Below are 14,528 nucleotides of genomic sequence, written 5' to 3'. Positions count from 1 at the left end.
CTCACAACCCTGTTGTTATATAGGACAGGTCAGATCTTCTGTGTCACTGCCATCCAGGCACTCTCATAGCTCGAACTAAACCTATATTCTCCATCTGCTTGCCCCATGATCATATCAAAGTCAACACATCCGAAATTGAGTTCTTATACTCCCCACAAATCTTATTTTTTATTTTTCCCTCCTCAGCTTTGCTCAGGATTAAGACACACAATAAATTTCTGAGTTTGAAGAATTTCTCCACCCTCTACCTCCCAGCCTAGGCTATCTGATCGTGTGTGTGTGTGTGTTTGTGTGTGTGTGTGTGTGTGTGTGTGTGCTCACACCTTATTTCTTTCTAATTACAAAACAGGGTGAAAAACTACATCACATTTATCTCATTGTTTCCTGATTGATCTATCAGTCACCCTTCCTGACTTTAACCTAATTTCACCCTGTATTTCTTAAATTTCCTTCAGGCACCATTGGTCTGACCTAAGAAGTTGAGGAAAGACAACAAACACTGTCAAATAGGATTTCATGTGTTGCTAGTACTCGTCAGCAAATGCAAATTAATTAATTTTTAAAAAACAAGAAGTTTAGGGCTTCCCTGGTGGCGCGGTGGTTGGGAGTCCGCCTGCCGATGCAGGGGACACGGGTTCGAGCCCTGGTCTGGAGGATCCCACATGCCGCGGAGCAACTGGGCCCGTGAGCCACAACTACTGAGCCTGCGCGTCTGGAGCCTGTGCTCCGCAACAAGAGAGGCTGCGATAGTGAGAGGCCCGCGCACCGCGATGAAGAGTGGCCCCCACTTGCCACAACTGGAGAAAGCCCTCGCACAGAAATGAAAACCCAACACAGCCATAAATAAATAAATAAATAAATAAATATATATATATATATATATATATATATTTTTTTTTTTTTTTTTAAAAAAAAAAACAAAAAATACAAGAAGTTTAGCTTCTGGTTATGCTATCATTGCTGCTGGGAGGAGGTGAGCCATCTAGAAGAACCAGGTCTAAAGGTAGGGCCAAGCAGCTGCCATCGTCAGGGCCACCACCTTACATCCCCTGAGAAATCGGGGATGTCTGGACCTGGAAAGGATTCATCATACTTACGCAAAGCTGAAAAAATAATAAAATAGAAAAAATGATCCAACATTTCTTTGTATGTCCATAATTCCCCCAACACATAGCTTTTGCTATGAAGACCCCTCATGGAGCATTTAATTCCATCTGCCCACTTCAAGTGAGTGATAAAGTTGGAGCAGATACTCCACGGCTGTATTTAAGTCCAATGAGAGGTTTCCAGAGCTGAGGTTGGAGGTATGTTTAAAATGAGTGATGGAAGTTACTGGATTTGGAAGAAACCAAGGGGAGCCAAAGCCACATTGCTAAAGAATAACTAAAAACAAGCTTTCACAGGAATACTGTTTCATCCCTTAGTTATCAGTGCTAGCTCATGGGATTAGGTACCCAGGCTGGAATAGAACCAGAGCTGGTGACATGCAGATATTCTTTTGGATTTCCTGTGGCTTTTTCACAGCCTTCCTTGAGAGCTCCTCCACTGCCTGCCTTAGACCCATAGCCTCATAGCTAAAAGTCCCCCTCTTAGTCCCCTTGAACAGCTTGGAGCCGTCTGGAACACTCCCATTTAGTTTCACATGCTGCAGCCCAAGGGCAAGTTATGCCACCCCTGTTCACCAAATCCCATCCAGTCCCACCACTCACTCTAAACATACCCCTTCCAGCTTCAGTTCCTAGAGCATCAGGTCCCAGCCCAGGCTCAGCACCCCAGGCTCTAGCTTGTCTAGAAAAGCAGGTAAGACAACAAACTCAGTGAGGGTATCACCTCTCACACAAGTCAGATAACTCTGGGCCATTCAAGTTTTACCCTCTCTTTTACGCCCCAGGTCCAAGTAGTCACCAAGACTTAATAGATTCAAGCTAGTTATCAAAGCTTACTTCTTTCTGTTCTTGCTTCTAGTGGCGTCAGCTCCTTTCATTTGAATTAATAAATGATCATCTACCTCTAGTCCGTCTATCATCTAGTCTCTCCGCCCTCATTTGTGCCCCCTTCAAACACTGCTTCACACGGCCACCAAGTGACCTTCCTACAATAAAAATAAAGTAATTCCCCCTTCAACAAATCCCCGTTTCCCACAGAAGAAGACTGTGATTATTCAGAATGTGAGTCCATCAAAGCAGAGACCACTACTGTAGCCCCAGCACCTTCCATGCCTGACAGGGTAAACAGTTGAGAGCTATCTGCTGAATGGATTAATGGATTAGTAATTCAGTCTCCTTTGTTGCCACACTCCTATCCTCTCCCACGCTATGCTCTCATCTCATCAGCACATGAAATTGTTTCCTGCCTCTACGCCTTTGCGTACTCTGTTCCCTCTGTGTGGAATGCCCATCCCTGCTCAACCACTTCACTGCTGTTCAGGATGTTCCCAAGTTTCCCCTCTTCTCTGAATCCTTATCCTGATCCTCTTGCCCAGTTACAACTGACACTTCCTCTTTTTAACCCATAACTGAAACCCTAAGCATATTTCTACTGTAACAAACCTAACACTTTATGGAACTTAAATGTATGTTTTACTTTATTCCCACTAAAATTCAAGCTTTACTTGTCGGAGGCTGAGTTTTATTCATTTGAATAGCAATAGTACCTACAATGTTCTTAAATTCACAGATATAATTTTTTTTTAATTTGGCCAGTGTTATATTGCTAGTTTTTTTTTTTTTTTTTTGGATTGAGGTAGAGTTGATGTACAATATTATATGTAAGTTTCAGGTCTACAACATTGTGACTCACAATTTTTAAAAGTTGTACTCCATTTATAATTACTGTAAAATATTGGCTATATTCACAGATATGATTTTTTAAAGTTTTTTTGAGTGAAGTTAATTGATGGCCTTTTTCTCATTAAACATGATAAAATAAAAATTGATAACTTTTCTACATTTCCATCTCCTCCATAGTTGTATTTACTAGGGATTCTGAACTAACTCAGAGGAAACAGACTATATGGTATGCAGAAAATTAATAGTTATGACAATATTATATCAACAATAATAGTAGTAGTAGTAGCTAACACAAATTGTGTATACATGTCCCACATTCTAATAGGTGCATAACATGTATTATTTTATTTAGTAGTTTCAACAAATCAATTCAGTGGGATGGGTGAATGGACAAATGGACTAATGAATAACACGGGGAAGAAAAAAGGAGATTTATATAGTAGGATAGCAAATTTACACTGTACTTAGTTACATATAGAAAGATATGTAAAGAAAAAAGTTTCTCTAATGATCTTTCCCATTAACCGTCCCATCTACTAAGTCATTATGAAACTTAAACTTTGAAACTTGCAATTAACAATACCTCAGTTTCTTCAGGTTTACAGAGTTCCTTTCAGGTGTCAATGTTTTTAAATATCACTCCATTTAAAGTTCAACTCCGTGTTAGGGCTGATTTAAAGTCTCTTGGATGACTCAGTCTCTTTAGGTTCTTTGTTTGAAGTTCCACCACCTTAACCTCCCCTTCCCCAGGATGACATCTTGGTAATAAGGGGAAATAATTGAGTGTCAGTTGAGGAGGGAAGAAAAGCCTTAAATCCATGCACTGCCTTCTGGATCCTTTGGTCTATGTAGCTGAGTAGCCAGCCTGGTCTTCTCCATGGGTAGGTAACTCGTTAGGTGTGGGTTATCCCACCTGGACTTTTCAGACGTGCTCCACTCTCCAATATTGTTGTGCTCTCATATTTATCTACATGTTTCTAACCTATCCTCACCCCATGAGTTAATCTGTCTTTCGCAGGGGAGGGAAAGGACAAGGGTCCTGACATCTGATTTCCTTGCTCTGCCTCCATTTTCCTTTTTCTTCGATCAGTCTTCCGAGACCAATAAAATTGACATTCCTATCTCACCTACACCTTCCTGTCACACTTCTCTTATATAAAAACTCTACTATCAGGTCTAACAGGCCTTACTTATAACATAGTGAAGGATATGATGAAATAATTTAGAAAAAAATGTAACTTTGAGCGAACCAGTCATCCAAGACAATTCTCTTGCTGAGAAGTCAAAAATCCAAATTAAATGTCAGAACTGAATGACGAAATGAACTATTTTCATTCCTTTGGGAATAATCTAATCTCCCTTCCCCACTCAAAATAGATAGAAAGAATATAGATAAGGTTATGTGCCTGGAAGTGTAAAAGAAAAAATATTATGTTTCAAAAATATGTTCCCAATTACATGGAGAGAGAGGAAACAATTTATGTACCCAAGAGTACAACATGAAATCACCGTGGATATTTTCAAAGAAGACAAAGACTTTTAAAAGTATAAGAATTACGAAAATAAAAGATAAGCCACAGACTGGGGGAGAATATTTGCAAAACATGTATCTAGTAAAAGAGTGGTATCCAAAATATACAAAGAACTCAAACTCAACAATAAGAAAATAAAAAGCCCAATTAAAAAATGGCCAAAAGATATGAACAAACATCTTACCGAAGAAGATATACAAATGTCAAATAAACGTATGAAAGCATCATATATTGATATAATTAGGGAACTGCAAATTAAATCAACAGTGAGATACCACTACACACCTACTGGAATGAGTACAATCCAAAATACTGACAACACCAAATGCTAGTGAGGGTGTGGAGCAGCAGAAACTCTCATTCGTTGCTGGTGGGAATGCAATATGGTCCGGCCACTTTGCAAAACAGTTTGGCAGTTTCAAACAAGACTAAACATAATTTTATCGTATGATTCAGCAATAGAGCTCCTTGGTATTTACCCAAATGAGTTGAAAATTACATTCATACAAAAACCTGTACACAAATGTTTATAGCAGCTTTATTTGCATTTGCTAAAACTTGGAAGCAACCAAATACAAAAAATCCAATTAAAAATGGACAGAGGAGAAATGTCTATTTCGATCTTCTGCCCATTGTTTGATTGGGTTATTTGTTTTTTTTGATACTGAGCTGCATGAGCTGTTTGTATATTTTGCAGAGCAATCCCTTGTCGGTTTCTTCATTTGCAAATATTTTCTCCCATTCTGAGGGTTGTCTTTTCATTTTGTTTATGGTTTCCTTTGCTGTGCAAAAGCTTTTAGGTTTCCTTAGGTCCCATTAGTTTATTTTTGTTTTTATTTTCATTACTCTAGGAGGTGGGTCAAAAAAGATCTTGCTGCGATTTATGTCAAAGAATGTTCTGCCTATGTTTTCCTCTAAGAGTTTTATACTATCCGGCCTTACATTTAGGTCTTTAATCCATTTGGAGTTTATTTTTGTGTATGGTGTTAGGCAGTGTTCTAATTTCATTCCCAGCACCACTTCTTGAAGAGGCTGTCTTTTCTCCATTGTATATTCTTGCCTACTTTGTCATAGATTAGGTGACCATACAGATGGCCAAAAAGCACATGAAAAGATGTGCAACATCACTAATTATTATAGAAATGCAAATCAAAACTACAGTGAGCTATCACCTCACACCGGTCAGAATGGCCATCATCAAAAAATCTACAAACAATAAATGGTGGAGAGGGTGTGGAAAAAATGGAACCCTCCTACACTGTTGGTGGGAATGTAAACTGGTACAGCCACTATGGAGAACAGTATGGAGGTTCCTTAAAAAACTAAAATTAGAGCTACCATATGATCCAGGAATCCCACTCCTGGGCATATATCCGGAGGAAACCATAATTTGAAAAGATACATGCACCCCAATGTTCATTGCAGCAGTATTCACAATAGCCAGGACATGGAAGCAACCTAAATGTCCATCAACAGAGGAAAGGATAAAGAAGATGTGATAAATATATACAATGGAATATTACTCAGCTATAAAAAAATGGAATAATGCCATTTGCAGTAACATGGGTGGACCTAGAGACTGTCATACTGAGTGAAATAAGTCAGACAGAGAAGGACAAATATCATATGACATCATTTATATGTGGAATCTAAGAAAAGGGTACAAATGAAGTAATCTACAAAACAGAAATAGAGTTACAGATGTGGAAAACAAACTTATGGTTACCGGGGGTAAGAGGGGGAGGGATAAATTGGAAGATTGGGATTGACATATACACAATACTATATGTAAGAGAGATAACTAATAAGGACCTAGTGTATAGCACAGAGAACTCCACTCAGTACTCTGTAATGGCCTATATGGGAAAAGAATCTGAAAAAGAGTGGATGTATGTGTAACTGATTCACTTTGCTGTACATCTGAAACTAACACAACATTGTAAATCAACTATACTCCAATAAAAAAAAATTTTAATGGACAGAGAAACTGAATAGACATTTTTCCGAAGAAGGCATGCAATGGCCAACAGGCACATGAACGTGTGCTCAGTACCACTAATCATCAGAAAAATGCAAATCAAAACCACAATGAAATGTCACCTCATACCTATTAGAATGGCTGTCATCTAAAAGACAAGACATAAGAGTTGGTAAGGATGTGGAGAAAAGGGAACCCCTTATGCACTGTTGGTGGGAATGTAAATTGGTGCAGTCACTATGGAAAACAACGTGGAGGCTCTTCAAAAAAATAAAAACAGGATTACCATCTGATCCAGCAACCCCACTTCTGGGCATATATACAAACAAAATGAAAATGATATCAAGGAAATATCTGCACTCCCATATTTATGGTAGCATTAGTCACAATAGCCAAGATATGGAAAGAACCTAAGTGTCCATCCTTAGTTGCTTGGATAAAGGAGAAGTTGAGTATATGTACGATGGAATGTGATTCAGCCATGAGAAAGAAAGAAATCCTTCCATTAGCGACAGCATGGATGGACCTGGAGAGCATTGTGTAAGTGAAATAAGCCAGAAAAGACAAATACAGCATGGTATCACTTATATGTGGAATCTAAAATGAAAAAACTGTCAACATTTTTTGTTTGACTTTTTTCTTTTGTTTTCCTACAGAGAGTAGGAAAGTGGTTGCCAGGGCTGAGTTGTGGAGGAAATAGGAAGAGGTCGGTAAAGGGTACAAAATTTCAGCTATAAGATGAATAAAGTCTGAAGATTTAACGTAAAGCATGGTGACCACAGTCGATAACATTGTGTAATTGAAATGTGCTAAGAAAGTAGAACTTAAATGTTCTCAGCAAGACAAAGAGATAAATATGTGAGGTCATGAATCTGTTAATCAACTAGATAAGGTGAATCCTTTCAGAATATCTACCTATACATAAACCACCACGATGTACACTTTAAATATCTTAAAAATTTATATGTCAATTACATCTAAGAAAGGCTGGGGAAAAAAATGTGCTAGTAAAGACACCACCATAAAATGTAGAGACTCAGTATTTTTATCACAGCTGTGTCTTGAGAGGAAAGACTTAGAGAAAATGGGAGTTCTGAGGGTCACCCCTCCTGTCTGTCACAGTGCTCAGTGACAGAGCCCCAGAGTTGCTGGTGCTTGGAATGTCTGAAAAAGCACATTGGTTGCTGAAACAAAACTAACACAAAATCAGGAAAACAGGATCAAGGTAGATTTGGGTGAGAGGCTCAGGAGAGAGAAAGAACTATGATGAGGAAATGGAGACCTCACTGGATTTTACAAGCACAGTTTTGCTGTGGGGCTGACACCAAACTTGTGGTTTCACAGCTGAATTTAGGAAGAGGATGTGGGGCACACTATCCACAAAATTCTTGGACCTCAACCTTGTGGCTCCTGGGACATGGTTTGGAAATAGTGATTTTCCAGAGTTCATCACTTGTGTTACTGATTCTTTCCAGAAGGGGGAGAGCGGGTAGAGGGCAGGTGATGGGGGGGGTGGGGCGTGAGGGGTGGGGAGTGGATGCCTCAGGGTCAGGGGTTCTGGGAGATTCCAAGTGCTCTGTGAGCAGGGCAAAAAGGCTCTCAGTATCCCAGGATATCCTCAATATCCCAGGATATTCAAAACAGCCCAATATTTAATCACCTGTTTGGTAAGGGCATAGATCCACCGGAACAGACAGGGGAGGGTCAGATTTCCAGAAGAGATCTTTGGTGGGGACCCCCTACTATGCTAGGCATTAACTCTTTAGTTGCTGAATCCTGGGTAAATCTGGGTAATGCATGGTAGATACTGGAGGAGAGCACTTTCAGAGGTGACGAATTGCCAATGAGTGTGGAAGTATTTCTATATTTAACAGCCAGTATGGGTCTCATAGCACATACTCGTAATATATCAACTGTGTGAGAAGTAGTTACTCTGCCTATAATTCATGTGTATTGTCATTGGGTACTTGATTCATTTGTTCCCAGATGTGATTAACTGAGGGAGCTTAATGTACTTTTCCACTCAATATCGTCCTCAAAAAATATAAAATAATTTGGTTAACCAACTTCTTAATTTATGTAATCATCTCAAACAATAAACATTGTTTTAAAAAGATGAACTTCTATAGAATGGTAGTTAATCAGGGTACAATTCTAGGCATAATTTGGACTTTGAACAAAATATTCTATAGTGACTAAACCTATGTCTTACGATTTTTTTTTTAATTTTGTAGAAAAAATCCTCAATTAAATAGTTACTGGGCTTCCCTGGTGGCGCAGTGGTTGAGAATCTGCCTGCCAATGCAGGGGACATGGGTTCGAGCCCTGGTCCAGGAAGATCCCACATGCTGCGGAGCAACTAGGCCCGTGAGCCACAACTACTGAGCCTGCGCGTCTGGAGCCTGTGCTCCACAACAAGAGAGGCTGCGATAGTGAGAGGCCCGCGCACTGCGATGAAGAGGGGCCCCCGCTTGCCACAACTAGAGAAAGCCCTCGCACAGAAACGAAGACCCAACACAGCCATAAAAAAAAAAAAAAAAAAAAAAAATAGTTACTGATCAAGCCTCTTTCTAATAAGGAGTATCACTTGTTGAATGAAGAAGAAGCAATATTATTCTAAATTCCAGAAAGTCTTCATATGCCCAAAAGTTAGAAATGCTGGCATACGTCTCTTCTCCAAATCAGAGAATAAGGGAAGTTTTCATGACAATCCTGCCTTCAAGGATCTGGTCTCCTATTCTAAAAATCCCATTAAACTTAAAATTTAAATAACTACATTTGTGTACTTTTTATAATTTATAAAATGTTTTACAATTTCTCCAATCAATTATACAGCACATGAACTGTAAAACTGAATCTTCACCTCTGAGTTCCTGGTGTTCTCTGAAACTAATGATTGCCATTTTCTAACAACTTCGTATATATCCAATTGCTGTAGGATACACTCTGAGAGATGATGAAGAAGCCATTTCCAATCTCTATTTTAAAATCCTTGTTAAAGTTTCTATTTAGTGTTTTAAATTTTTGTGATCAAGGATATAAATTTTCTGAGAAATCAAATAGGTAGAATACTATTGCTAAGATTTAAGTCAGTCTAGAAGAAGTGCCAATGCTAAGAATGGTTATTAGTATATAATTTCTGTAACTGACTAAAATAATACCTAGTAGAAAAAATTTTAAATGTACGTTTCTATGGGAGGACTGGAAAAGGGAGGGAGAATTTCACTTTTTTAAATAGTGTGAGAACTCTAATAATAATAGTAATAAATTTGAAATAATAAAGAAAATATTAAAGATTATAGGGTTCTTCCTACCTCCACCAAATGAAAAGATGCATGGATATGATAATCTACTTCTTTCCTACTTTACAGAGGCAGGGAGGACCTCTTTTGGGATTCATGCAAAAAACTAATTAAAAATAAAATAAATAAAATAAAATACAGGTGTGGCTATGACGAAATCCATGCTGAAGGACATGAACACCAAGTGAAACCAAGCAGCTTAACTATTGTCCAGTTCAGGGGTTTCCATGAAAAATCAGGGAAAGACAAATTAGCCAAGAATTCTTTTTCTTTCTTTTGAAAGTCCTAATGGAAAAGGGAATCAACACTGACAGTACAAAAATTAGTGCTAAATGTCATAAGTTGTACGTTTGTACTTTTTCTTCCTACTGTTCTAGATCAATAGGGTAGAAGTGGCATGTAGCAATCACCTAGGAGTTTAAGACTACAGCCCTCACCCTCAAACCCTGAGTACTACCATAGTTACACTGTTACTGCGGGAGTGTTTCATAACCACAAGGTATGTTAAGGTGGTAGAAAGTTTGATTAACCCCATTCCACAGAAGTTCATCTTTTTAAAGTAGAGTTGATTGTTTAAGATGGTTACATAATTTAAAAGCTGTTTAAGCAAATAATTCTATTTAGAATAATGAATGGAAAGGTATATCATATGCTCTCAGTTAATAACATCTGGGAGAGATGAATCTACTAGGGCACTATCCCACCTGCTGACACTTCACATGAATTTTAGGCAAAGTTAGCTACTAGATACGGAGCTGACATTCCCTGAGTATACACTATAAAACTCTTTTTGCTTGTAAAAATGGAAATACCACCATGCTAGTTGGCAACTAGCCATTTCTCAACGATCCCTTACATGCTCGCTTTCAACCCCTGCCATGTTGGCTGTCTCGGCTCCTCTCCCGAGCTTATCCATGACCCAGCAACTAAAGAGTAGATGTTTGGCATAGCTGGGTGTCCCCACCAGGATTCTGTTCTAACACTCTCACTCTCTCCCTACAACCTGTGTCTGTCCTGATATCCATACCAAACAACAAACAGATGATTAAACATTGGGTTAAAAGTTTTTAATATCATCTCTGCCTAGAAGGAAACACAACATATACAATACCATACTATAACAAATAGTCTACTAGGTAAGAGTGAGCTGATGCAGGCTAATGAAGAAACAAGAAGAAAAGATTAAAAAATTTTTGACATCCAGACATATTCATAAAATAAAAGTCTGATAGATAAACAGATATGAGCTAATCTGATCCTTAGTTTTGCCCCAAATTATTTTTCTACCTACTGTCTGGGCTAGAATATCCAATCCTGCTTCTGTGCTGAATGGATGTTCTGAACCCCAATTTCCAATGTGGTGAGGAGGAGGTGCTTTCAGAACACTAATAATTCTCTGGACACCAAATGGGTGTCCTGCAATTCAACTCAATTTTGACACTATCTATCTGGATATAGTGTCAGATTCCACAGGTTAAGGGCCCAGTCCTACAAGACTGCCCCTCCCCCACCTCAGATGCCAATCTCAGGTACAGGTTGTTACCAGTACTTCTGACCCACCAGCTATAAATCAGAGGTTCCAACGACCCCCTCCTTGAGTTGTATTAATTTGTTAGAGTGGCTCACAGAACTAAGGAAGCTTGTTTACTCACTAGATCACCAGTTTATTGTAAAAGTGTGTAATTCAGGAACAGCCAGGTGGAAGAGATGCATAGGGCAAGATATGGGGAAAGGGACGCAGAGCTTCCAAGCCCTTCCTGAGCACACCACTCTCCCAGAATCTTCACCTGTTCACCAACTCAGAAACTCTCTGAACCCTGGCCTTAAGGGTTTTATAGCAATTTCTTTGCTTAGATATGATTGATTAAATCATTGGCCTTTGGCAGTTGATTCAACAGCCCCTGTCCCCTCCCTGGAGGTCAGGGGGGTGGGCCTAAAAGTTCCAACCCTCTAATCACAGGGTTGGCTCCTCTGTCAACTAGACACCCATCCTTAGGTGCTTTCCAAAAGTCACCTCATTGACATAAGACATCTTTAAGACTCTTGCCACAAGAAATACCAAGAGTTTTAGGTGGTCCATGACAGAAATGGAATGAAGATCAAATATATATTTCTTATTATAAATCAAAATATCACATGTGCTTATATTAAGCTTAGTCTTTGCTTAAGAACTTGGTCACAGTAGAACCTTTAGGTGTTGAGATGACATTAGTTAATCCCTATGGATATTTTGATTCCTACTAATATGCTTTGCTAACACTGGTAGCCTGCTTTGGTTACTAACAAAACCAGCAGCATGGAGATTTAATGTCCTTTCTCTCTTAACTCAGCTCTTTGTCTCACTTCTCTTTGGAAGCTTCATTCTCTCTGTGACACCAGAAATGGGCACTTTCCACTGACTACAGCAACAGAAGTTTAAACCTCTTGGCAGGAGGAAACACTTTCTGCTTAATGGGGAGGCTGATTCAGATAACCTTCTCTAGAAACTCAGAATTACACTGTTTGATAATTTCTTGCATAGAACATTTGCAATTTCAGAAAGGTGAGTGATGTCAGATCTAAAAGTCTTTTGTCCTGTCTTGCTTCATTCAGATTCAGGTTTAAGGGGAAACATTGGAGAAGTCACATGAATTTCAGTGACTGATATTTTCCACCAGTCTATAGAAGATATAAACTTAAAGAATGGTTGGAGGATTAACCATAAACAGACATTGCCAGTAATTCTACATTGTCATCAAAGCATGTTCATGTTTGTAGGCCAACCAGAACATTAGATTAATGATAGTCAGACTTTGGAAAACTGTAAAACCTTCACACATTTTTAAGATGACTACTAAAATATTTTACAATTATTTTAAATGTTTAAGTAGTTATAAAGGTTATAAATTCTGCTGTATTATAAATATTGACATTTTCAAATAAAACTCATATAATAGCTTGTATATATATGCAATGAAATCTTAATACCAAAGTGATTTGATATCCATCAACATCCAATTAAAATTCATGAACAAACTCTTCATTAACACTTGAAGATTTCATATCACTACTTTTTTCCTTACAATCATATTTCCATTCAACTTCTCCTGCAAAATTTAATATATTTTTTCTTTAAAAGTCTTTTACTGATCACCAAAAATGTCTGCAACAAAAATATGTATGAAATTGAAATTATTTTTTTGTTTCCCCTGATCATATTGCTCTAATTGTTATTTTTTTCTGGATTGATTTGTAAATAAAATTATTAGTAATGCATGTTTGATGAAAACGACTTAAACACATTCTAATTTTTAAAGGTTTTTAACATAAAAGGCAAAAAAGGTTTTTGGAAGTGCATTTCTTAATAAAATGACTGAGGTCAGATCTAAGTGCTTTGATTAAATGCTTTCCTGACATCGGTAAAAAAAAAAAAAATAGCCCTTTCCTTAATGCTCTCAAACCTCAGAGCAATGTTGCAAAGATTCCATGTAAAGTAAGAAGGACAATTGTGTAATGAGAGTTAGGAAATGAGAACCGCAGTCAGGTTCTCAGGCAGATCATTTTTAGGAAAGGGTACATGGAGAAGTCGAGGATCTAGAAATTGATTCCCTGAAAATACCTATCTGTTCCCTAGTTTGAAGATCACTACATTAGACTACTGTAAATATTACTGATTCATTCTCAGCCAGCCTTCATTCGGTAACAGGCTTTGAGGAAAATAAGCAGGAAATTTGAAGGATAGAGTCTTAAGTTTCAGTAAACCTGGTAAATTTTCTAAAACCTGTTTGACATTTCTGGCTTGGAGGCATAACTACTGATGAGTTAGAAAACAATAGGGCCTGAGCTCTTGCATGATAAAAAGTCATTTGCATACAAGTCACTTGTACGTGTATCTTTAAAAGGCAATTTTAAATGCCATGGTCATTCATTAGCAACACTGTGAAAGAGAAAGTTGTTCCAATTTTAGAAAAAAAAAATGACCATTGCTAGATCTCTTTTTCTCTATCATGCAAGAGCATTTTCTAGTAGACACTTATCTGACACTCTTGAAGAAGGTAACTGTTGTCACAGCATATTTACCTAGCAATCCATAAATCTATATGAGAAAAGGCTCATACGGTTTACACTCCTGTGTGTTGGAGGTTAACCTACAGAAATAAAAGAGGTGTTATGAGTTCATAGCCTAGAAGAAAAATTAACCCCCAATTGTTGTACCAACTCTACCAATATTTTACTTTGCTATCTGTACATTTATATCTTTTTCCTATAAGCACTTGTGGAATCAGGTCTTTTTATTACTGGTTCTCTCACTAAGAACTTTAATAAAACTTGGACACAGACTCACTCCTAATTTGTGTTATAATTTTGTTTTTTGCACATATAAGGCCATTCTGGCTCTGAAAATCAGACAATTATCTCTCAATACCTAAGCTATAAACTCCTGGCTTCATAAACATCTAAGGCAAGAGATAGATGGGCTCTAAAGTAGGCATTTACAACCGGCCTCCTGTTTACATTTCATGGGGCAGGAAAAAGTGGGCTTCAGGCAGAACACTTACAACTAGTCTCCTGTTCACATTTCCTGAGACAGGAGATACATGGGCTCCAGGTTAGACATTTAAAATCAGCCTCCTCACAAAAACAGAAATACAGATTAATGGAACAGGATAGAAAGCCCAGAGATAAACCCACACACCTATGGTCAACTAATCTATGACAAAGGAAGCAAGGATATACAATGGAGAAAAGACACTCTCTTCAATAAGTGGTGCTGGGAAAACTGGACAGCGACATGTAAAAGAATGAAATTAGAACACTCCCTAACATCATACACAAAAATAAACTCAAAATGGATTAGAGACCTAAATGTAAGACTGGACACTACAAACTCTTAGAGGAAAACATAGGAAGAACACTCTTTGACATAAATCACAGCAAGAGCTTTTTT

The sequence above is a fragment of the Balaenoptera physalus genome (assembly GCF_965194825.1).
Source record: "Balaenoptera physalus genome assembly, chromosome: 2".
NCBI lineage: Eukaryota > Metazoa > Chordata > Mammalia > Artiodactyla > Balaenopteridae > Balaenoptera > Balaenoptera physalus.
The sequence above is the reverse complement of the archived record's forward strand: the minus strand, read 5'-3'. Positions refer to the sequence as shown.